Raw genomic sequence first — 26600 nt, 5'->3', positions numbered from 1 at the left:
GTATCTCTGGGAAGGTCAGAGAATTTTCTCTGGAGGGACTTTAGACATTATAAAAATATTGGATATTTTATGTTATAAAATCTTAATATTAGGGATCCTAAAAAAAAATAAAAAAATCCCCTATATAAAACTAGGTACATGAATCCAAACAAATTCAAAGGCACATCCTTGTGTACCCAAACAAAAGAATGCTTGGTTATCATTTTTCAAAAACACTTTTCAGAAAATTTCACTTTCTTATTTTTCGTGTTTTTATTTTGTTTTTACTAATTTTTTTTAATATTTTGAGCAATTTTTTTAATTTTTAGACATACCTAACATAAATATACCTAAAAAGTAATTTTTTTTTTGAAAAAAACCTTTTAAAAATTCACTAAATACCAAAAATACAAAAAAAATACTAGAATTCAGTATATTTTTTGTATTTTTATGTATTCATTAATTTTTAAAAATATTTTTTCACAAATTCTTTACTTTTTAGATACATTTAAATAAGGTGCATCTAAAAAAGTAAAAAAAATATTTAAAATTTTAAAAATATTCACTAAAAACAAAAAAACACGAAAATAAAAAAATTCAATTTTAAAAAAATTTAATTCAAAAAACTCAAACCAAACACACTTCTTACGGACCAAACAAAAAAAGGCCTTTGATCTATGGCATGAGCACCTCTTATAAAACACTATATAATGTAGTAATATCATGTTTCTAAAATTATTATATATATTAAGGAAAACTATTATTCATATAGGAGTAATATCATGTTTCTAAAATTATTATATATATCAACCGTGCTGGGGACCCCCAGTGGGGGGTGACCCCCAGCACCCCCAGTCCACATGGGGCATTGTGATTGGCAGATAGGCAAAAAAAAAAAAAAAAAAAAAAATTCCAGCCAATAAGAAAACACTGGGGGTCATGGGGGTTTGAAAAATTGGGGGTCCAAATCATTTTTGTATATATATTAAGGAAAACTATTATAAATAAAAAATAGTGAAATTAATCACAAACCAGCAAAAGTTTTCATATATAAAACTGTCTCTCTGTCTCAGAATCTATAAGCTAACAGTGCTCATCAAAACCCTAAATAGAGCTGCCGCCACAAGTTACCACCGCAAAATGCAGCTCGTCAAAAAGATGGTTCTCTCTCTCTCTCTCTCTCTCTCTCTCTCTCTCTCTCTCTATTTACTGAATAGTGGGTAGTATACTGTTTGTCGTCAAAGACATGGTAGTATATAATATAAGTTTGTTTGTTTGTTTGTTGGTGTCTTGCAATTGAAACAAGCCTTTCTTGAATCTTTCGCAGGACTGGGTATTTCTTTATGTTTTCACAATTGGGTTCATTCTAATAATAATTGTGGAAAAGGGATATGAGTTGCTATGTGGTTAGAACAACTAAAAAAGAGTGGGATTTGGATATGTATGTTGTCTGCAAAATATTGATTACCAAATTCATAGACATTTGGAACTAGTTAGCAAATTTTATTATTTCAATCGACAGTCCATTAAATTCAAAATATGATCTCCTGAATTACATCTAGTTATTGATCATTAACCTAAACTCTATTGTAATAATCCTCACATTTACTTTTTGTTTTTCGTTTTTTTTTTTCTTTCTTTCCCCCTATTTTTTGTGGATGAATCAGGTAACATTCTGAGCAGGAGGCATCTTTAATGCAAGTTTGTTTCCCTGGTATGTGTCCATCAACCATCATTTTGATTTCCTGATCATATAATGTGCTTTCGCAAAGCATTGTTCTGCTCATTTTTTCTAAGGTTCTATTCTTTCTTTTTACAACACCATTTTGTTGAGGGGTTCTTGGTGTTGAAAAATTATGTCCAATACCATGCTCATCACAAAATAATTCAAAATTTTCATTTTCAAGTTTTCTATCATAGTCGGTTCGAATATTAATAATAAGAAAACCTTTTTCATTTTGAATTTTCTGACAAAGTTTAGTGAAAGAAGAAAATGTCTCATCTTTGTGTGCTAAAAACATAACCCATGTAAATCTTGAAAAATTGTCAACAACAACAAGACAATAATGTTTACCACCAAGTCTAGATGTTCTTGAGGGACCAAATAAATCCATATGCAACAATTGTAAAGGTATAATAGTGGAAATACGAGATTTTGATTTAAAAGATGTTTTGGTTTGCTTTCCTTGTTGACAAGCACCACAAAGTCGATCTTTTTCGAATTTAATTTTTAGAAGTTCAACGACTAAATCCTTTCTCAAAAGTTTAGCAATTGAGCATGACCAAGTCTTCTATCCTATAACCAACTACTATCACTAATAGCATATAAACATTTGACATCACTAGCACAGAGATCATTGAGATGAAAAACATGGACATTATCAAGGCGATTACCAACAAATAGTGTTTTGTGACCAATTGTGCTGTTAATTGTACAATGTGATTTATCAAAAATAACTCAATTACCATTATCAAATAATTGACTAATACTAAGTAAATTATACTTAAATCCATTTATAAGGAGAGCATTTTCAATAGAAGGGTTAGGAGAGATACCGATGCTACCGATGCTACCAATGCCAATAATTTTTCCCTTGTTGTTGTCTCCGAAAGTGACAAATCTTCCATCTTTGGATCATAGAGTAGTGAAGAATGATTTTTCTCTGGTCATGTGTCTAGAGTATCCACTATTAAGGTACCATCTTCTGTCTTTTGCTTTGGACTTAAGGCATACCTACAATAAGATAATCAAATGTTGGATTTTGGTACCCATGATTTCTTGGGTCCTTTTTGGTTGGTATTGTTAGTTCCTTTTACCACCTAAATATTTTTAGTTCCCATGTTCATATTCTTATTGAATGGACAAGTAGAGATATAATGTCCTTTTTTCTTACAATAATGACAAGTAATATGAGGGTGTGTCATAGGAGGTGTTTTTTCAAAAATTGTTTTGAGGTTCTTTTGTTTCTTAATGGGATCATAGCCAATACCGGCTTTATCAAAAATACATCTTTGATTACCAAGAAACTTGTTGAGGTTATCTCTTCCTTTTACAAAATTTTCAAGAGTTTTATTTAAATCATCAACGCTGTTTTTTAAGAAAATTTTCTCATTAGAAATAGTGCTAAGGTCATTTTTCAAAACAAGGTTTTCTTTCTTCAATTCATCTACATTGTTAGATGAGGATGCTACTAATTTCTTTAACACATTATTTTTAGTACATACTTTTCTAAACTCATCACGTAATTCATTAAAAGCACTCTCAAGTTCATAATTAAAAGTTATCTCATCTTGAGTGGATTCTTTTTCTCCTAGAGCCATGAGACACAAGTTGGCTACTTCATCATTTGAAGCCGAAAGCCCTTCTTCTTCTTTCTCAAGCCCTGATAGCCCTTCCTCTTCCTTCCCAGCCCCTCGGTAGTCCCTCTTCCTCACTATCGCAGCTTCCTTAGGTGCCGACTAGACCCTCCCTGCCTTGGGTCTAGTGCTGCTTCCTTTTCGGGGTGTTTTTTTCTTCTCTCTTTACCCTTACAGGGTTTGTGTGCTGATGTGGTTAGCACTTTTTAGATTGTTTTTCTGTTGTGTTCGGCTACCGGTGTATTCGGTAGCGTTTATAGTACGTCGTTTTTTTTCCCGGCCTTTGTTGTGATTTGGCTGGTTGTTTGCTTCGCTGTGATTGTTGTTAATGTATATATGGTATATATTTCTGCATATATTAGGTATTGATTTCCTAGATATATTAGGTATTGCCATAGTTAGGTTTCTTATAGGACACTCTTTCTCATAGTTAGATTTCTAGTAGGGTACTCTTTCTCAGCCTATATATACAAGCCTTCTATCATTTAATACAATACATATTATTTCCCCTCTCTCTACTATTCTAACATGGTATCAAAGCTATAGGTTAAGCTCTTTGTGTTCTTCGCCTTACCGGCAGGCGGCAGCCTTGCCTTGGCCGCTCGTCGGACCTCAACCTATTCCGTTGTCATATTTAAAAAATAAGAAATTATATTAAAAAAAATCATAATTAAACACTTTTAGGATGAATAGCAATCTTATACAAACTTAATTTAATAATTTACTTTATAATAAAATATTACATAACTGAGAGAGACTCTGAGGTAATTTGGAAAGATTAACTTTTTAATTTTTTTAACTTTTTTAAATCAGAACACTTCCTTACTTTTTATATATAAAAAAAATAAAAAATCAACTTTTTAACATCATCCCAAAACATCACACTCCCACAAGGATTATACATGGCAATGGATCGCCATGTATCGCAGAACCTAATAATATCTTCATAGCTAAAAAGGCAAAATCATCAATGGTGATTAGAACAAAGGCACAGGAGCTTAAATTATAACCCAGAGGACACAGGGTTCAAAGTTCTGGTAAATCCATTAAGGGCACAGCCCTAGACATCCAACCAGTCCTTGCCGGTAAGGCAAGAAGGTCTTCTTCTTCATCTCCTCCGCCTATGCTCTATTTGCAGTGTAATGCAACTCGTGAGCCGACGGCGGAACCCTACGCTTTTCGACGCCGTTCGTTGGTTTTCCGGCGATCGGTTTTTTTGGGAGAATTTGTTTGCTTCGCTTTTGCTTTTGCGTTTCCGTTTCCTTGCGATTCTTTTCCTTCTCGTCCCTTGAAGATGATGAGCAAGTGAATGTGATCGATGACCAGAACTTCTTTTTGTTGCCTCTACCTTCGCTTTTGCTTCTGTACAATAGATCCTTGAAGAATATCCACTTCTTCGAGTTTCTTCCAGACGATGAAGACCTCGAAGACGAAGCAGAGCCTAACGGTGTTGTATCGATCGACGGAGTTTCAGCTTCTTTGTTCTCAGAATCATCCAACTCCAGAATGCGATGATGATGAGAGGCCTCATTTTCTTCGTGTTCTTGCCATTGGAACTGTGCTGTTCGTTGTGGTGACATCGACCGAATTTGACCTTTCAAGAACAACTCGTCGGCCGAACTCATATCACTCGGTGAGAATCCAGAAGAAAATTCGAATTCGAACGAGCCAGACTTAGCGTCGCTGGTGTCGCCATTGTTGGAGGAGTGAAGATTGACGTTTGGTTCGCCATTGTTACGGTTTGAAAAGAGGATTATTGGTGTGAGTTCGAGAGCAGAAATCATAAAGGACCCCCACAACCACAATCCCCACTGACACATGTCAGTGAATGATAAGAGGAAAAAAAAAAAACAAAAAATAAAGAGTAAAAAGTTGAGTACATTGAAGGTGGGGTTTTTCCGTTTGAGAGAGAGTTGGGGTGGGTTTAGGAACTGAAACAAGTTTGACTGGCTTGTTGGACACAATAATTAGACAGAGAGCTTTGTGAATGAGTCTCCCTAAGCCCACCCCAACTCTCTCTCTCAGACGGAAAATTAGACAGAGATAATCCTCTTTTCAAACCGTAACAATGGCGAACCAAACATCAACCTTCACTCCTCCAACAATGGCGACACCAACGACGCTGAGTCTGGCTCGTTCGAGTTCGAATTTTCTTATGGGTTCTCACCGAGTGATATGAGTTCGGCCGACGAGTTGTTCTTGAATGGTCAGATCCGGTCGATGTCACCACAACGAACAGCACAGTTCCAATGGCAAGAACACGAAGAAATGAGGCCTCTCATCATCATCGCATTCTGGAGTTGGATGATTCTGAGAACAAAGACGCTGAAACTCCGTCGATCGATACAACACCGTTTGGCTCTGCTTCGTCTTCGAGGTCTTCATCGTCTGGAAGGAACTCGAAGAAGTGGATATTCTTCAAGGATCTATTGTACAGAAGCAAAAGCGAAGGTAGAGGCAACAAAAAGAAGTTCTGGTCATCGATCACGTTCACTTGCTCATCATCTTCAAGGGACGAGAAGGAAAAGAATCGCAAGGAAACGGAAACGCAAAAGCAAAAGCAAAAGCAAAGCAAACGAGTTCTCCCAAAAAAACCGATCGCCGGAAAACCAACGAATGGCATCGAAAACCGTAGGGTTCCGCCGTTGGCTCACGAGTTGCATTACAGTGTGAATAGAGCACAGGCGGAGGAGATGATGAAGGAGACCTTCTTGCCCTACCGGCAAGGATTGGTCGGATGTCTAGGGCTGTGCCCTTAATGGATTTTCCAAAACTTTGAACCTTATGTCCTCAGGGTTGTAATTTAAGCTCCTGTGCCTTTGTTCCAATCACCATTGATGATTTTGCTTCTTTAGCTATGGAGATATTAATAGGTTCTGCGGTCCATTGTCATGTATAATCCTTGTGGGAGTGTGATGTTTTGGGATGATGTTGAAAAGTTAATTTTTTATATATAAAAAGTAAAGAAGTGTTCTGATTTAAAAAAGAAGTTTTGGTCATCGATCACGTTCACTTGCTCATCATCTTCAAGGGACGAGAAGGAAAAGAATCGCAAGGAAATGGAAACGGAAACGCAAAAGCGAAAGCAAAGCAAACAAGTTCTTCTAAAAAAATCGATCACCGGAAAACCAGCGACCGGCGTCGAAAAGCATAGGGTTCCGCCGTCAACTCAGAAAAGTTATTGTTTCCTTATTTAAAAAAAAAAAAATTACCCGTAAACTGTCCCGACATTGATTCTGGTTAGCTCTTACATCGGTCCAGTATGACCCCTATAAACTGTCTCGACATTGATTTCGATTGGCTCTTACATCGGTCCGGCATGACCCCTTCAAACTAGGGGTGAGCATGGTCCGGATTGGACCGGATTGGGATAAAACCAGGACCAATCCGTTATTTACGGTTCCTAAAAAATTGGAACCAATCTAATCCGTTTAAATCATGGAACCAATCCGAACCAATCCATTTAAATACGGATTGGATCGGTTTAGGACCACGGATTCACATAATTAAATAACAAAAATATATATATAACACTTGAATTTCATAAAAATATAAACATGGCGCTATATTAGTTCCATAATAGCAACATGTTTTTCTATAATAACGACATACTGTTCTAGAATTTAAACAACCATAAGAAAACTGGTTTCCCCATAAGTATTTAGACCATTGCAAATTAAAACTTAAAACTAACAAACAAAAGTAATAAAAGAAGATATTATACGATTTTAGGTTTGAGTTTAGATTTTACATAGAATAAGAAAAGATACTATGGGGGAGGATGTATAATAAAAATATAGACTATTTGTATACGGTCCGGATCGGTTCCAATCCGGAATCGTGGGATTCAATCCGGAACCAATCCGTGAACTACGGATTTTTAATTATTCAATCCGGAACCGAACCACGGATTCAAAAAACCAATCCAAACCTATCGGATTGGACTGGACTGGATCGGATTACGGATTTCACGGATTCCTTGCTCAGCCCTACTTCAAACTGTCCCGACATTGATTCCGATTAGCTCCTGTAACGGTCCAACATGACCATAAATTATCTGCCGGCATTAGCTCTGGCCTCTAATGCTGACCAGGGTCTTGTTGGTTGCCGACCAGAGTATTTCCTAGCCATAGACGCTTTGGCAGTTCTTTTAGGACAGTTCAGTCCCTATTTTTTCCTCCTTTCTAGGGTGTGGTGCTGATATATTAAGCACTTTTTGACTTTTTTTTATTTAGTGGATTACCAGATTTGTTCAGTAGCATTTATTTGAACTAGCCGTTGAGTGTTTTTCGGCTTCTAGTCATCCATTGGCAAGCTGCGATTGTTGAATATCTTCAAACCAGCTTGAGGGGGAGTGTTGAATATAGAAATTAAAGTATATAGAATCTTTTTATATTTAGTATTATGTATATAATCTGTGATTGTGTCAATCACTGATTCAATATTGTATAGCACACTTTCTAATAAGCAAAATAATTATTTTTCTGGTTAGCTCTTACATCGGTCCGGCATGACCCCTTTAAAATATCCCAACATTGATTCTGGTTAGCTCTTACATCGGTCCGGCATGACCCCTTCAAACTGTCCCAACAATGATTCTGGTTAGCTGCTATAATGGTCCAACATGACCATAAACAGTCTCTCGGCATTAGTTCGACATGACCTTAAACTATGCTGGCATTAGTTTCAGCCAGTTCCTACAATGGTTCGACACGACCATAAACTATCTCTTGGCTTTAGTTTCGGCCTCTGATCTATTTTAAGCGCCCTTGTGCTCCCGTTCAGATTTTGCAATTTATTTGTCTTTTATTTTATTTAGTTTTATTTCATGTTTTAGTTTTTCTCTCCAAACTCAAGATGCTTATCCTTAGGTCTCTTATAAGATACTCTTTCTCATAGTTAGATTTTTAACAGGATACTCTTTCTCAGCCTATATATATAGGCCTTCTATCATTCAATACAATACATATTATTTCCCCTCTCTTTACTATTCTAACAATTGTTAGCATGACTGACTCCACCGTTTCTAGTGGGATTGATGCATCTCTTATTCTTGGTAAATTGATTGGGTTTGATTTTCCCTCTCAACAAGCTTCGGCTCATTGTATTACGAGTCTCTTGTTGAATGGGAAGAATTTTGCTGCATGGAGTCGTTCCCTCAAATTGTGTTTGGGGGGCAAAGGCAAGTCTCATTGGCTCCTTATGATTGAAGCCCAACCTCCTGATGATGATCCTAAGAGTGTACAGTGGGATATTGATAATTGTATTATCTTAGGCTGGATGTTCAACTATATGGAAGATTGGATTTATCACATGTTCATGTATTGTGACATAGTTCCCTGTCTATGGAAGGCTCTTACTCAGATGTATGCTCATGCTCATAATGATGCTTGCATATTTGAGCTTTATCAGGATATCTCACATGTTTCTCAGACAGCTTTGGGACTCTCGGTTGCAAAGTTCTTTGGGTATTTGCTGGCTCGGCGGGAGGAATTGACTCAATATGAGCCCTTGAGCGACTTTCCAGTGGAGGCCGCACCTATTGTCTCTAAACGTTTGGACTGACAGCATACTTACCAGTTTCTTATGGGTTTAAAACCTGAATTTGAGTCTCTTTGAATTCAGATTTTGAACACCTCACCTATGCCATCTTTATATGAGGCCTTTGCTACTATTGATAGTGACGAGCATCGTTGCTGTTTGGTTCAGTCTGCTTTCACTACCATCCTAGAGCCTTCTCCTGTTCCCGATTAGATGGCCCTTGCTACTAGCTTTGGTTTCTGCAGTTCTTTCGGGAAGATTACTTGTCACCATTGTGGGTTAACTGGCCATATTAAGGCCTGTTGTTTCAAGCTTCACCCTGAGTTGAAGCAACGGTTTGCTCAGAATCATAGTACCACTTGCACTGCGGCTATTGTGGAATCAGTACCTGTTACAGTGCCATCTAGTGTTCCCGACCTACATCTTCTTCAGACTCAGATTGGTCAGCTTCAAGCCCATCTTGGCTCTCTCACTACTCATCAGTCGGGCCCATCCACAACTACCCTTGCCACAGGTACTTTTACTACTTTCCATGTTTGGTCTACTCGTCCCACATGGGTTCTGGACTCGGGGGCTAATGATCATATGACTAGTGAGTTTTCTTTTCTTTCTTCTTCGGTCCCCCTTACTATGGATCAAACTATCTGTCTTGCTGATGGCTCTCTCTCTTCTGACCCATAAGGGAGTTGTCTTTTTATTTCCTGATATATCTCTCTCATATGTTCTTCATGTTCCTAAATTTGCCTATAATCTGTTATCTGTTAGTGGTCTTGCCAAGACTTTTAATTGTACCGTCATCTTCTTACCCACTTCTTGTGTTTTACAGGACCTGAATTCGAAGAGGATTTTTGGCAGTGGATATGAGCGCAATGGGCTGTCTTACTTCAGGGACCCACCTCCTTTGCCACCACCACCTCCTTTATCTAGTTTACAGGTGTCTGTTTTGCCTACTTCAGTGTCTTGTGTTTTTTTTAGTCAAACTTTAGCCTTATGGCATGCCCGTTTAGGTCATGCAAACTTTCAATATTTATATTTACTTTTTTCGTCTTTAAATAAGGCTTGTAACGATTCTCATTTTCATTGTGTGGTTTGTGAGTTGGCTAAACATACACGTCATCATTATATTCCTCACATGACTAGTGCGCCGTGTGCTTTTGATCTCATTTATTCTGATGTTTGGGGTCCATCTTCTGTACTTGCTTTGTTCGGCTATAGATATTATGTAACTTTTATTGATGACCACACTCGATGTACATGGGTTTATCTTATTCGGTGTAAATACGAGATTTTCCCCATTTTTGTTTAGTTTCTACAAATGACCCAATTTAAGTCTGCTGTTCGGAATATCCGCTCTGATAATTGGGGGGGGGGGGGCGGGGTACACCTCAAATGCTTTTCGCTTCCACCTTAATCAAGTGGGTATTCTCCAGCAGCTCACTTGTCCTCGTACACCTAAACAAAATGGGGTGGCTGAACGTTCGCCATATTATGTCTATGGTTCGATGTCTTCTTCGTGGTATGAATGTTCCCAAGTTACTCGCATATAGCTGTTCTTACTGCTGTCTATTCGTTGCATTTTTCTAGGGTATTCCTTTTTATCTAAAGGGTATTGGTGTTATGATCTAGTGTCTCGGCATTTTTATAATTCTTTAGATGTTACTTTTTGTGAGGATTTGCTGTTTTTTGGTTCTAACATTCCTTTGTAGGTTCCTAGTGCTATTCCACCATCTCCCCAGTCTCATTCTACTCGTCTTATTCCCTTCTTTGATACAGATATCTCCAACACTTAGAATAATTACCCTGTTCCTGGCCCTTTTCCATCTCTTCCATCTGACCTGCCTCTGTAGGTTTACACCAGTCGCCTTTGGCCCCCGCCAACCTCTTCTTCTCCTCTCAGGTCAGGTAAGTCGCTTTCTCATATTGCACCTACTCGTTTCTCTTAGTATCTTGACACAGAGCGTCGCCCCCCATCCCATTATGGTTGGCTTTGTAGTACTAATTATCCTATTTCCCGGTATCTCTCTTATGATGGTCTTACAGGTTCTTATCGCTCTTTTTTAGGCAAACTTGAGTTTGTCTCCATCCCTCGCTCTGTCTTTGAGGTCCTCCAAAATCCGAAGTGGGTGGCAGCTATGCAGGCTGAAATGGATGCGTTAGAACACAATCAGACATGGGAGCTTGTTTCGTTGCCTCATTCTGCCAAGACGGTTAGGTGTAAATGGGTATTCACTATTAAGTATCTTGTTGATGGGTCTGTGGATTGCTATAAAGCTCGTTTGGTTGCCAAGGGCTACACCCAAGTCCGTGGCCAAGATGTTGGAGCTACATTTGCGCCAATGGCAAAGTTGACCTTTGTTCGACTTCTTGTTTCCTTAGCAGCTGATCATTCTTGGCCTCTTCATCAACTTGATGTCAAAAATGCTATTCTACATGGAAAATTACTTGAGACTATCTATATGGATCCTCCACCCGGTTTTCGACTTGAGGGGGAGTATGCTTGGAAAGTGTCGTCTTCGCAAATCTATGTATGGTTTGAAATAGTCTCCTCGAGCTTGGTTTAGTCGGTTCAGCAAGGTTATCTTGTCTATGGGTTTCATTTAATGTCACTCTGATCATACCTGTTTCATTAGGCGACAAGCAAATGGACGGTGCATCATTTTGCTTGTCAATGTTGATGATATTATTCTTATTGGTGATGATGCTACATGAATTGCTCAAGTTAAAAAGGATCGTAGCCATGTTTTTAATGTCAAAGATCTAGGTCCTCTCAAGTACTTTCTTGGTATTGGGATTGCTCATTCTCGCCAAGGGATTTCCTTGTCTCAAAGGAAGTATACCTTGGGTCTTCTTCAAGATACCGGTGTGATGGGTTGTAAACGTACCTCTGCTCTTATGGATCCTAATCTGAAGCTTATTGGTGAGTTATTAAGTGATTTGGGTATGTATCAGCGTTTAGTAGGTTGATTGATTTATCTGATCAACACTAGACCAGACTTGACATTTGCTGTAAGTGTTGTGAGTCAGTTTATGCATGCACCTCATACAGCTCATCTTGATGTAGTTTATCATATCCCGTGTGAAAAATATAAAAAACCCCAATATATTGATTTGTGATTTTGTTTCAATTTTAAATAACGAATGACAATCCTAATCAAACAATCAAAGAATCAAAGAATCAAAGACAAACTGACACAACGATTTTAAGTGGAAAAATCACAATTGGAGCGCCTCCAATTGTGATAAAAAAAATCACGGGCCAAAGTAACAAAACAATCCACTAAGAAGATAAAAAGGAATTACACTAGTGTACTCTCAATTACCTAGTGAATCTATGCCCGAATTGAACCGACCTAAATGTGCCTCTTCCACTACTGTCTTCACCTTGGAATTGTCTTGTTTAACGTTGAATCCACAACGCTGATGTCGAATCCATGATGATGAGCCGCTCCGGAATCCACCAAAGCTTTAGGCTCAAGTTCCCTGGAATCCACCAAAGAACAGCTCTCTCTTTTGTAAACGAAACAATAATACCAACCTTTGATGTTCGACAATCTGGAGTTCGTTGATCAAACGATCACCTTCTATACACTAAGGAAACTCATATAAAATAGTCTTCAATATAAAAACTTTGTTTTTTCTTTCTCTATAAAATTTAGACCGCCCAAACCCCAAAAATAACGAAAACGCACTTTATAGAAAACATGATCGCGCAGACCACTCGAGCGCACATTTCACCGCTCAAGCGGTATCCCTGTACTTAGTCAACGAAGTGGAAAACATGAAAGGATTAAGATCACAAACTCCTCTGTCTAGGCACAATTTGGGTTGGATTCGCATCTAAATATTCATGGCCTCACTGAAATAAAAGATCGAATAAAATTACAACTGAAATAAGTTTTGTCAAACGGGATTGCCAATAACAAAAACTTAACATTGTGATATTTGAAGACTACTCCTAGTTTAGGGCTATTCTTCTCCGCAGGCTTGCAGTCTGGGTTGTCTTGTTTCACTTATGCTGATTATGCTGGCTCCAAAACTGACCGACGCTTTACCTTTGGATTGTGTACCTTCTATGGCAATCATCTTATATCATGGAAGAGTAAGAAACATGTAGTTGTTTCTAGATCTTCCGCTGAGGTTGAATACTGTGCTATGGCACGCGGTACTTCTGAGATATTGTGGGTCAGATCTATTCTTGCAGAATTGGGCTTTAAGGAGAATATCTCATCTCTTTTGTTCTGTGACAATAAGTCTGTAATTATGTTAGCTTCAGATTCAGTTCTCCATTAGAGCACAAAACATATAGAAGTGGATATTCATTTTAGTGTTATTGAAAGCCGCCTAGGCGTGCGCCTAGGCCCAAGTCTCATCTAGGCCCAAGGTTTGGGCCTTGTAGTGTTCCAGGCTAGGCGACTTCGATAAGGTGTGCCTAGTTGTGCGCCTAGGCCCAAGTCCCGTCTAGGCCCAAGGTTTGCGCCTTGTAATGTTTCAAGCCAGGCGACTTCGATAGCACTTGACTGGCCTAAGGCTTGTGTCTTGAGGGCTTTTTTTATTGTTGCTTTAATTGGTTTTGTTTAAAATTTGACCATTGATTTAATATGGTGTAACTATAGAAGATCCTTACTCTCTTACAGATGCCAATACATTAGGCATTCAACCCCAAATTAATGATAAAAGAAAAATTAGCCTAATTCCTAATCTCTAAAAAATATTAAATATTTAACATTTCATTTTGTTTATGTTGAACCCTAAATTGTTTACTTATATTAAATTATATATTTTTTTCGATACAAGGTGCTCCTCAATTTGGTGAAGCCTGCGCCTTACCTTGCGCCTTGAGCCTAGGCCGAAGGAGACCTTGGCGCCTTGGTGCACCTATCGCCTTTAATAACACTGATTTGAACTATCATCATCACTTTCTCCCTCCCCATGCTGCTACCATATCCATCTTGTTTCTTTTGTATTCTTTGTTATCTTTTTTCAATTTCGGACAATCTATCTTGATGTGTCCTCGATTTTTACACTCATAGCAAATAATAGCTTCTTTTTTTTGGATGTCATCTTTGGTGTACTCTTTCTTAAAAGGTTTTCTTCCTCTATGATTGCTTTTCTTGCAGTACTTTTTGAGATTTCTACTAAATCTTCACTACAGTCTTCATTTTCTAGTTCATGGGATGAGGCTTTGAATGCAATTCCTTTTTTGTTTTTACTCTCATCATCTTCATGTCCTTTCATGGTGATTTCATGAGTCCTAAGAGAACCCATGAGCTCATCCAATCCTGGTGTAGAGAGGTTCTTTGCTTCTATAATGGCAATGACTTTTGCTTCCTAATTCTTTGGTAGACACCTAAGAATTTTTTCACTAACTCATTGTTAGTATAAGTTTTTCCAAGTGATTTCAAAGAATTTACAATTTCAGTAAAACTAGTAAACATGCTTGAAATAGATTTATCAGATTTCATCTTAAATAATTCATAACTATGAACAAGCATGTCAATATGAGATTTTTTAACTTAGTTGGTTTCTTCATAAGTAACTTCAAGTTTGTCCCAAATTTCTTTGGCAGTGTTACAATCAGAAATTCTGTTGTATTCTTTGGAATCTAATCCACAACTAAGGGTGAGTTTGGCCTTAGCATTTGCTTGTAATAGTCTTTGATCTTTTTCATCTCTCTTTTTCGGTTTTAGTTATGCTAATATTGTCTACTAATTTGGTCAGGATTTTAGGCCTTCAGTGACAATGATCCATAGGGCATAATCCGTGGCTTGAAGATATGAGGTCTTTTCTTTCCAATGGCCATAGTTATTACCATCAAACAAAGGTGGTCTATTTGTTGCTTGCCCTTCTACAGTGGTTGCCATAGATCAAAACTCAAAGATGGTCAAGTCTTATACAAGAATTTAGGCTCTGATACCAATTGTTACCCAAAAGACAACCTACAAGAGTCTAGGCTTTGATACCCAATTGTTACCCAAAAGACAACCTAAGAGGGGAGAGTTAGAGGGGAGGGTTAGAGGGGAGGGTGAATTAGTTTCTACAATTAAAATGCTAACAATTACCTAATAAAAATTTAAACACGAACAACAAATATAGCAAGTATATCTGATGGTAAGAAGAAGTAGATTATGGCAATGAATGTATTTGAAATATTATATTTGAAAAGTAAATGAAGGTTAGATGATTAACACAATAATATCAGATAGTTATGGAAAATGAATTTTTAATAAAATATCAGTTGGCTATAGTAGAAAGGTAAAGAACTTGAGATGAACTCAACAACAGATAAAAGTATCAACTATAGCAGTAAATGAAATGTAAAGAGATAAGGGAAGTGAAGACAAATAGATTTATAGTGGTTCAGCTTTAACCAAGCTTACATCTACTCCTCAAGCTTCACTTGAGATTTTTCACTATTTCTCTAGCTTCACAGGGGTACTAACAACCTCTTCAAAAATAGAGCAATCCTCCACAAAATTTACACAGGCTTTACAAGCCTTCAGAGCCTTGAAATCCTCAGATGATTCTCAATCACTCTCAAGGTTTCAAGAACACTGTGTGTACTACACTCTTACAAATTGATATGGTGTTTTTGCTTTCAAGGAAAGCTGTAATGAAACTCTCTCAAGAAATATTACAAAGATTGAAGTTTTGTGTTATATCAGTAAAGGGACCTCTCACAGGTAAATGGGCTTAAAGATAAAACTCAAGATAATTTTTGAGGAAAGAGGAAATACAGATGAAGAACACTTCAAAAGATGAAGAAAGATGTGATTGACGAAGAATGAAGAAAATGTTTTGGACGTTGGATCTTCTTGTGCTTTGCAATAGTGCTCAGAGCTCTGTTATATACAGAGTTTGAGAGCTCTGTTAAATTTAACAGAGCCCATTCTTTTTTCTCGTTGAATGATGGGTTGGTGATGGTTGAGGATGATATATAATTAATTTCTCAGAGTATCTCTGTCACCCAAGTGTGTTTTGTCCATTGAATGATAGGTCACTGAGCCAAAAACCAACACACAACATCTTCTGATAGATGCTGCTTTGAACAGAGGGACGTCCACCCGGATGTCCTGAGCGAAGTTTTGTTCTTGAGGGACATTCGCCCGGATGTTTGCTCGGATGTCCGCTCATATCTCGATCGTGAAGGGCGACTACCGCGGGCATCGAGCATATTGCCTGTTTGACGTCTAGAGCGAAGCAAAATTGAACAGAAGCAAAACTGGGCCAAAATGCCATGGTCGGTCGTCCGCTCGGACGTCCGGCCCCTTGTGGGCTTGACTACTGCTATTCTCCTGTTGTTCCATGCTTCATTCACCATCTGTTTAAGCTCATATTTGATCTCAAAAACAATGAGATTGGATTAATGACATAGATTAATTTTAATATATGAATCATCTTGCACAGGCTCAAACATAATCAATTAGTAACAAAAAGATTCAGATCATCCAATTAGTGATCATTTTGAGCTTCAGACACATGATTAGTATGAGGAATGAAATGAGATGGTTAAGTCTATTAATCATGTTTTCAAAATCATTTTAAGATAAATCAAAACATTTAAATAAACATCATAAAAGTATATAATATCTAACAATCTCCGCCTTTTTTTATGATGACACACCAAGATGTTTTGATTTGTATAAAATGAGGAAAGCTCCCCTTGAAGTCATGCTCCCCTTGAATGTTTGCTTAATAGAATGTTAGCTCAAAAGCAATAGAGATCAGTTTAAGTAAAAGTGAACATAAATTAGATTAATTAAAGTTACTTGTTCACAACTTACTAGAATTAGAAAATTTATGTCTTATGTTCCTAAGGAAAAGCGAAAAGATCACCAAAACAAAAAAGATCGCCACATTTTCTTCCCTTGTGACATTATCAAAAGCAATATAAGAAATGGAGTTCACAAGGTATCATCAGGTGAAGGTGGAGGTGGAGGTGGAGGATAGAAGTGCTGATAGATGCCATCAACGTGGCTCTCCATATGATCAATGCAGGTGTTCAAGTCACTGACTTGCTGAATCAAAAAGTGTTGAGCTTGCTCGAAATCCGCCAGTTGTGTGGATGTTTGTTGTTCCCATTGAAGGCACTGATTATAACATTCTTGTTCCATAGCCATAAAATCTGTCCAATATGCAGGAGGTGGAGGCTGTTGCGGTAGTGGCATGGTATTTGGATTCTGTTCTTGAGGATCCTCTATAGGTGCATCAAGGACATGCAAGTTGCTATGCAAAACATCACTTTCTCTAACCCGGTTGATAGTATATTCACTTATGTCAGAGGCTATTTTGGAGTCATGCTCATTTGAAAAACTGATGTTGAAGTGTTCTAAAATTTTGGTTAATAGGGTTCCAAAAGGTAAAGATTTGTCACGAGAGTATGCGACAATATGATGACCAACCTCAAAACAGTATAACAGAACATCACAATGGCTGGCCTTAGGAGTGACATTTTCTAATAAAAATCTATGGAGAATGCGAAGATGGGGTTTGAGGTGTTTGGCAAGTAAATGGGAGCCAGTGGTTTTGCCAGTGCATATAGTAGAATAAACTTCAGTAATACAACCAACTCGTTGAGCTATTTGTTCATCAATTTGAAAGTAATGTTGTTGATCACCTAGCTCAACCCCAAGGATTTGTGCTAAAGTGGGAACATCAAACTCAATAAATTTTCCTTTGACATAAGAGTCAAGGGTGAAGTTGTCCTCTTCTTCGTGTGAGAGTGCTTGAGGTGCAAGTAAAAGAGACAGACAAGGCAAGGATAACAAAGGAATATGAGGAAAAAATTAACCGATGGAGTGGACCAACTTGATAAATTTACCAAAAATTTACCAAACATAACAAAGGAATATGAGGAAATTGACAAAAATTAACTCAGGTTATGTTGAACACAATAAAAAAAAATTCTTGTGCCATGAACCGATGAAGTCAGAGGGAAAAAAAAATACGCGCTGAGGATTTAAGGATAAAACATATCACAAAAAAGATTGAAGTGTTTAGAATTATTGCAAGTTATGTGAAATAAAGTGAAAAAAATTGATTTTACATCTTTTGGCATGAACTTGTCATAGTAGAAGTGGAAAAAAAAAAAAAAGCTTCAGATTGTGTTGTTCATATAAACCTACTTCTTCTATATGTTTTTTCAAGAGGAAAAATTGATACTATGCTTTTTATTAAGTCTAAAAATCATGATATCTTACTTGTGCAAATATATGTTGATGACATAATTTTTGGAGCAACTAATAAATCTTTGTGTAAAAAATTTGCTCAAGTTATGCAAGGTGAATTTGAAATAAGCATGATAGGGGAGTTAAATTATTTTCTTGGACTTCATATCAAACAAAGTAAGGAAGGAATCCATATCAACCAAGCTAAGTACATAAAGGACCTACTTAAAAGGTTTGGTATGAATGAATCAAAAGTAGCCACAACACCAATGAATACTTCCAATAAGCTAGACAAAAATGAGAAGGGTAAGTCCATTGATCAAACAAAATATCGAAGTATGATTGGCTCAATTCTCTATTTAACTGCAAGTAGACCCGATATTGTGTTTGTTGTTTGCATATGTGCAAGATTTCAATCTTGTCCAAAAAAGTTTCATCTCACTGTCGTTAAATGTATTTTTCAATATCTAACCTACAATCCTAAATTGGGTTTGGATTTATTTTATCCTAGAGGTGTATTATTTGATTTGATTGGTTACTCGGATGCCGACTTTGCCGGATGCAAACTTGATAGAAAAACTACTAGCACTTGTCACTTTTTGATAACTCATTAGTATCTTGGTTTAGGGAAAAGTAAAATTCTGTTGCTTTATCAACGGCTGAAGCTGAATACATAGCTTCCGGAAGTTGTTGTGCCCAAGTTCTATGGATAAAACAACAATTAGATGATTTTGACTTACATTATGATTATATCCCTATTAAATGTGATAATACTAGTACTATCAACTTAAACAAAAATCCGGTTCAACACTCTGAAACAAAACATATTGAAATTTGACACCAATTTTTAAAAGATCATGTTCAAAAAGGGGATATTGCTATTAAATTTGTAAACACTGACAGCAATTGACAGATATTTTCATAAAATCCCTAAGCAAGACATGCTTTAATTTTATTCGTGGCGAATTTGGAACGTCGAATTCTACATATTGATTTTGTTGAGATTGCAAAATTGAAGTTTTACTCAAATTGAGGAATTAATACTATTGCATTAATTTGGAATCATAAATATCAGTTGAATGCTTTCAAAATACTCATACATTTTTACTCAAGTATTGTTTGTTGCATTTCCTTCACTTACCATACATATTGAGTTACATATACCTACCATACTTGTTATGCTCTTAAATCCTCTGGCTGAATTATTGGGCCTGTCATATACATTTATACGTTGTGTACGTCACATAAATTAGCCCTAGCCACTTTTGAGCAACCAGCACAGGAGCTCCGCAGCACAGGAGAGTGGTCGACCGGTGGCCACCTGGGCAGGTTTTAAAAGCCCCAAAACCGACTGCTTCTATTCCTGTTCTTTTCTCTCCTTCGTCTATGTAAACCCTAATCTCCATATCGCTCAAACTCCATCTGCCAAACCCTCTAAAAACTCAATCTCTATCAATTTCTTGTGTAAACTAAGGTAAATCTCTGTATTTTCATTGGTTTCTTTACCTTAACCCCTTGATTTTGCTTTAGATTTGATGTTTTTTTCTTTTGGGGTCATACATCCATATGTGGGTTTGTTCCAAACTGATTAATGGTCATTTTATTCTTGATTGATGATTATTCTTGAAATACTTCCATGATTTTGTTCAAAAAGCTTGATGTTGTTCATATTCTTGCCAAATACTTCCATGTCTCACAGATTGTTCATACTTAAGCTCTGTCTTGAATCTTTTTTTATTTTTATTTTTACTGAAATTTGTGGGTACTAAATCTAAATTCTATAACACTGTAGCATAACTCTGAATTTTTATTCTGAATTTTTTTTGGCTCTCACAGGTTCCTGCCAAAAGTAGTTTTTTATTTTTTTATTTATAAAAAAAACTAAGTCTTTCTCTGTTAATCATGTGAACACTAAATCTGAAGTCTATATATTTTTTTGACTCTTGCTATCACAAGTTCATGCCAAAAGAAGTCAAATCAATTTTTTTTTCACTTTGTTTCACATAACTTGCAATAATTCTGACCATTTCAATTTTTTTTTTGTGCTATGTTTAATCCTTTGTTTCACAGGTTCCTGCCAAAAGTAGTTTTTTTTTGTTTCACATAACTTGCAATCAATTTTTTTTTGCTCTCTCTCTGATTTCATCGGTTCATGGCACAAGATTTTATTATTTTTTTTGCTGTGTTCAACATAACCTGAGTTAATTTTTGTTAACTTCCTCATATTCCTTTGTTATGTTTCATCCTTAAATAGTTCTATCAACCTCAGCGCCTATTGGTCATTGATTTAACATTGATTTCTTCATAGTGGCGGCCTTGCTTATTCATTCTCTAGCTGTTCCTTGATAGTAAAATCAGATCGTGGCTCCTAGAACCAAAAAGCCTAGAGCTAGAGAGGCCGGACAGTCATCAAATCCTGGGCTAGGTTCTCTTTTGTGTAACATAATGATTCTTCAAACTTTCATTTACAGAAAATTGTCTAGTTAAGATTGCAAGATTCCATCAAAGGGATTCTGTTAATCCATTCAACATAATTTGAAGAAAAATTTGATCTAGTTACCTAATTGGTTTGTTATCATACAAAGTGGTTTGTTTTTTACAAAAATTGTATATACACTTAAATTCAATCATATTCAAGATTTACATTTACGAATTAGATTAAATTTCAATCATATTCAATATTTATCTTTACTAATCAGATTCAACATATATATATATCCTTAGTTTTGTTTTGAATTTTTTTCTTTGTGGCTCGGACATACACAGAGGCATATATATACATCTATATATATGTTATCTTCAAAACCCATATTGATATGTTGTGTAGCAACTCCAGCACCACCCTCCACCTCAACTGTGGGAGGCCAAACGTCTCGTGCACAGAAAAACAGAGAGAGAGGCCAAACACGTGGTTTAGGTGAGGAAAATGGTTGCAATAATTCATCAAACACCTGGTGTGCAGCCCAAATAACTCTTCTCTAGCGTTGGTGGAAGCTATCGAAGCCATCATGAACTGAGTGGAGGGGGTGTGGTGGGTGGCTTTTGATGGAGGTGGTGGAGGGGGAAGGGAGGATTGCTGGTTGGTAATAGTGATGGGGCTGGGGTGGTGAGGTTAGGGGAAGATGTAGAGAGAGTAGAGAGACCCAAACCCACCTCAATGATTCAGAGTAGCTGCTACTGTGCACTCCTTGCCATTGAAATGTGAAGCAGAGCTCTACCTTCTCAGTTTTTGCAATGTGAACTTATGGAATGGAGTGGAGGTGGTTGTTGGGGAGTGGAACCATGGAGTGAAGTTTAGAGAGTGATAGCTGAGTGAAGATGGGGGGATGGGATTATGTGCGGTGATGTCTGTGATAAGAGATGAGTGTTTTATTTTGGAATTTTTAGTATTTTTTATGGAAGGGTATGTTTGTCATTTAGTAGCAATGTTAATGCCATCAAGCCGACAGGGGTAATTGTCGTTTTAGAAACCACAATGAAGGTCCTGTAATTGTAAGATACCTCAGGGGAGGTCCGTGTAATTAACCCTCATTTATTTGGTGCTTTCTTCTGCTTTGCTGTTGTACTTCCCATATCCCAGTGATGAAATATTTAGTAATCAGAATTTGTGCATGAAATTTGTGAAAAGTTGGTGCTCCCTTTTGCTAGCTTATACTGCAGAGGTAGAGGAACCATGATTTCATGCCAGGTTGAAACTAGGCATTCAGAGGGATATATTTCTATTTAATCTTAGTCTGTACCTGGGTTGCTAATTTGTTCTTTTCGAACTATTGTTGGACAACATATAAGCATTTAGGTGTCATTTTATTACATCGTCAGTTTTTTGTTTTCAAAAACAGGAAATAAGGTTTTTGTTTTTGTTTTTGTTTTTGTTTTTGTTTTTTTCCATGAAAAACAAAAATAAAAATCCTGTTTGGTGGTACACAAATGTTTTGAAAATAAATTAATGTAAAAATAAAGAAGCATGTTTGGTGAGTTGCTGGAGGTGGGGGTGGTGAGAGGAGGTTGCGTAAATTGGTGGCTAGAGTGTTACCACTGGACGTCATGGCTGTGAGTCTGTGACCATCCCATCACCGAAGCCGGTCATAGAGCTGACGGAAGATGGCCAAAGTTTTCTGGAAACCACCCACACCCCTGTATCCAACCATTCCATTCCACTAAGTGTGTATAATTATAATATACTACGAGGGTAAGCACATATAGTCGGTGTTTGGGAAGTGAGTTTTTATGTAGGTTTTTTTAGTTGTAGGATATTATTGGAGAAAAAAAAATTTGTGTTTGGGAAGATAGTTGGGTTTTTTTTTTTGGTTGGATGTGATGTTTGTAAGAGAAAAAGTGAAATGATTATGGGGTTGGATGTGATATTTTATTTGGATGTGTTTTTTTTGGTTTTGTAAAAAGTTTGTCTTTTTGTGAAAAAAATCAAAAAAAACCCAAGTCCCAAACTTTCCAAACACCACCATACATGTGCAATTGAAACGATCATGTTTGTGCTATGAAATTTACAATCCAACCCATTGTGTTTTTTTTGTTCTTTTCGATATAATAAATTGAGTCAGGCATAATTGCTCTTGTTTTTAAGTAACTGTTCTTGTGGCCATTTTCAGAAATCAACAAAATGTTACATGTCTATACCAACTTGGTTGTAGGCTTTTATATAATAGTATAGATATCTCTGTATCTTCCCCCATTATTCTGTCTCTCTACAACTCTAATTTTCTAGTGATCAAATGTTGCAGTGCTAGCCAAGGCCTATGGTGATGGAGAGAGAAGGTGGATGGTCCAATGCTGAGCTAGCACCCAATTGTCCAAGGTGTGCCTGCTCAAATTCAAAGTTCTGTGCATGAGGCTTTGTGCGACCAGATTGAAGAGGTGAAGGCAGCAATGGGGAGAATTGGAGAAACAATTTGATCTTGTTGTGCCAAACATGAACAAGTGGCATCTCATATGGGTGGCCTACAATATTCTTGAGAACATTATTATTGTGGTTAATTATTTATTTAGTTTTATATCGGTGCTTCCACCATTAAAATCATCTCAAGGATTCAAGGGTTTGGTCCATTACAGTTAGAGTTTGTATTGAAATGTTTTTGGCTTGTAGCAATCTGGAAATATGTAGTGGATGAAGAAAACAATGAGATTTTACCAGGGAATACTGGATTCTCTATCTCACTCCAGTGTTTTAAATCACTTTTTATTTTTATTTTTATTTTATCACACAATCTGTCTGACTTTGATTATGTGGTAGAGGGAGTAGGTGTGAGAGTTTAACTGAATGAAACCGAACCCACTGAACTCAACTGAGCTAAAAAAAATGATTTTCTGTTATATTTTCCTTGTGTTCAGTAAGTTTTGGAAATGCTTAAATTTTACTAGAAGTGTCCATTTCAGTTGAGCATTATACCTCCTAACCCAAACCTACCCTCCTCTTCACTCCCTTCTTCGCTGACTTCTCTATCCCACTATGATGCTGCTGTCACTGCATTAGAAACCTTTGAAAATGACACTAAAAGACACTTTTTTTTATTTTATTTTTTTACCAAAGGTTTTTGGCTTTTAGCAATCTAGAAATATGTATTTCATAAAGAAAATAATGAGATTTTACCTGGTAAATTGATTCTCTATCACTCTCCCATTCTCCCATGTTTCAGATCACTTTTTTTTTTTTTATTATTTTATTTTATTTTATTTTTTTTATCACACAATCTATCTAAGAACCATGATTATGTGGCAGAGGGAGTTTGGAATAGAGATAAGAGGTACCTCATAGATGATGATAGCAAGGATGTTGGAATAGAGATAGGGGTACCTAATAGATGATGATGATAGCAAGGATGTGATGCTGATATATATGTAGAGATCATAGATTGTAGTAAAATTGGAATCCACTATAAATTTTAAAAACTGCAAATTAGGAGAAAATGGTGACTTTGATGCCAAATCATTTTTTATTTTTAATTTTTTTTTTCCATCCAATATATCAACTACTCTTTTGGGAAAAAATGACTAGACATTTCCTTTGCAAGTCAGTTGATTTTGCAATCAGATAAAAAAATAAAAAATACATTGGCTGACTTTTGAATTCTGCCAAGTTTGGTGATTTTGCAATTATTAAATATGAATGGAAGAGTTAGCAGCTATTCTTTAATTTATTTGATCTTTTTAGGTAATCATAGAATTTAAGAGTTTAGTCATTTTCCACCCCAGAGAACATTGTCTTTGAAAGTAGCAGTTAGAAGGAATGGTCATAATTTCTAAAAAAAATAAGGCAATAATGGTTTTGCTTGGAGGTTGTCAACAAAAACCAAGGCTTGATTGCTACTTCGCCTAACCTTCAACTAACTTTGAACAAAAATCATTAGTTTAGTTTGCATTATCCATGTAGTTCTTCATTGCAAGAACCAGATTAAAGCCAATTTGAACTCATCTTTACTTGGAACTATAGGCAATGTTTGGAATCCTAAGATTGAACTCATGGCAAAACTAATCTCTATTGATCTGCTGCAAAACATTGCCCAATGACCCAATTTGCTCAAAGTAACACAAATTACATACTTTCGGGGACTACAAAAGTAATTAACCAAAGTTTTGGCATGACTAATGTTTTGTGTCTCGTACTGGAACCTCTAAAGCATTCCAAAATTATTGTTGACAACCTATTTCTAAATTTAAAATTTTATTATTTTTTTTAACACTCCAATTAATTACAATCTTAACCCTATTGACCTAGCCATTGCCACTTCTATTGCGCCTTTCCTTTGCGCTGCCATCACCCTCAACCCTTCATCTCCTTCCCCTCTCAACACCTTCAATGGAAGAATTTTTATATGTGGATAGGGTATATACAATGTGGTACCTTTTACTATTATGATTGGTTTTAATAGTAGGATCTACTACATTTATGTTAGGTATTTGGAGAATAATATGGGGCGTATACATTTGTAATTCGTGGAAGGTACTGCCACGTGATATCCTATTGGCATACAAAAATTTCTCCCTTCCATGCCCCATCTTCCCTTCCGATGCCCTTACCTCCTTCCGAACATTTTCCCACCTTTCATTCCCTCCCAAAGCTCCTTCTCCTTTCCCTTTCCTCCTTCTCAAACCTTAACATAGAGATATGGAGATAGAGACAGAGAAGGGGGGTTGGGGTCGTGGTAGAGGGAGCAGGGGAGGGCCATGCAGTGTGGGGGAGGGCTAGAGAGTGGTAGGCAAAAGTAAGAACAGGCAGAGGGGTAATAGAGGGAGTTAGAAAGGGTGGATATAGGATTGGATCAGCGCCCCCGTAACACCACACTGTCGAATAGTGTGGTGATTAATAGTGAGTGCACCCAATACAAATCAAACCATCCCGTTTTCTTTGTGATTTTTTAACTAAAAGAGTTAAAAAAAATTAAAATATCTCATCATACATATCAATCAATTACTTTTGTTCCTTACAACTATCTGTTTAATTAAAAAAAATTAAAAATATACTAACTTTTTTCATCTCATAAAAAATATTTTTAAAAAATAAAGTCAAATTAGCAAATGGAAATCAATCCTTTATTGACGTCTAAAAGGCAGAGTTCAAATGTTGAGGATTCATTTTTTTTTTTTTTTTAAAATTTTTTTCATAATTGCTTTTTCCAGGACAACCAACCTAACAAAATGTATAATGGGGATGCTTGTACCGTACAGTCAATCAATCTATACATACCTTTTTCCTAAGGTCAATTCCACATTTCAACCTAAATTATGATGATCAATGCCTAATTGGTCATCCCTAACACCAACTTCACCTTGTGCTTATGACTTTAAAAACAATTGCAATTAATTACAATGGTAGAGCTTTGTTTGTGTTAAAAAATTGAGGCTTAATAACATCTAAATTCATTTATTTATTAGTGAATATTATTTTATTTTTGATTTATGATCTTGTATATTTTGACTCTCTTAACTATAAAAATCTTACAACCAATTGGTTGATTTAGGATTCATTTGGGGAGTGAATTTTGGTTTTTTAGCTAAAATTCAAGATTAAAAAAATTGAAGTATTTGAAAATTGATTTTTGACCTTTTATAGAAAACGTGTAAAAATAAAAAGAATGAAAATGAATCTTTGATATTTTGTTTGATTTTTTCGCTTTTTTGATGCCTTTTTGACTACAATATAAAGTTATCAAACGAATCCACAGTTGACTATTCCTGTACACTCTCAATTGAGAGATTAGGGGATCAATTCTTATCAAAGAAAAAGATTGATTATTTACTCCCTATATTCGCGTATCTTTGTTTAATTATTTGTTTCTTTCCTATTATGAACTCTTTCTTGTAATGGTTGTTGGTGTTGGATTTGTTGTTTATCTTTTTGGACTTTATTATGGCCCTATTTGATGGAGTTTTTTTTTTAAAGTTAAAAGCTAACAATAAAAAAGCAAAAGTTAAAAATACCCTTATCCCAACTTTCAAATAATTAGTTTTTTTTTCAACTTATTTAAGTTATTTCTGTCTAATAAGTTATAAGCAGAAGCTGTACCAAACAGTCTGACACAGACTCCCAAATCAAAATAAGCTATA

General features: G+C 36.4%; 1 long non-coding RNA gene across 1 annotated transcript; it reads left to right on the top strand.

The window, feature by feature from the left end:
* Window positions 1–987: 987 nt before the first annotated feature.
* Window positions 988–23213, top strand: LOC145820414 (uncharacterized). The gene is made up of 3 exons (XR_014361905.1): window positions 988–1140; window positions 1647–1693; window positions 22781–23213. It is a non-coding gene; the product is annotated as an uncharacterized LOC145820414 (long non-coding RNA).
* Window positions 23214–26600: the final 3387 nt, after the last annotated feature.

The sequence above is a fragment of the Camellia sinensis genome, chromosome 2, assembly GCF_055761805.1.
Source record: "Camellia sinensis isolate YWXY chromosome 2, ASM5576180v1, whole genome shotgun sequence".
Classification (NCBI taxonomy): domain Eukaryota; kingdom Viridiplantae; phylum Streptophyta; class Magnoliopsida; order Ericales; family Theaceae; genus Camellia; species Camellia sinensis.
This window is presented reverse-complemented; position numbering and strand designations above follow the sequence as displayed.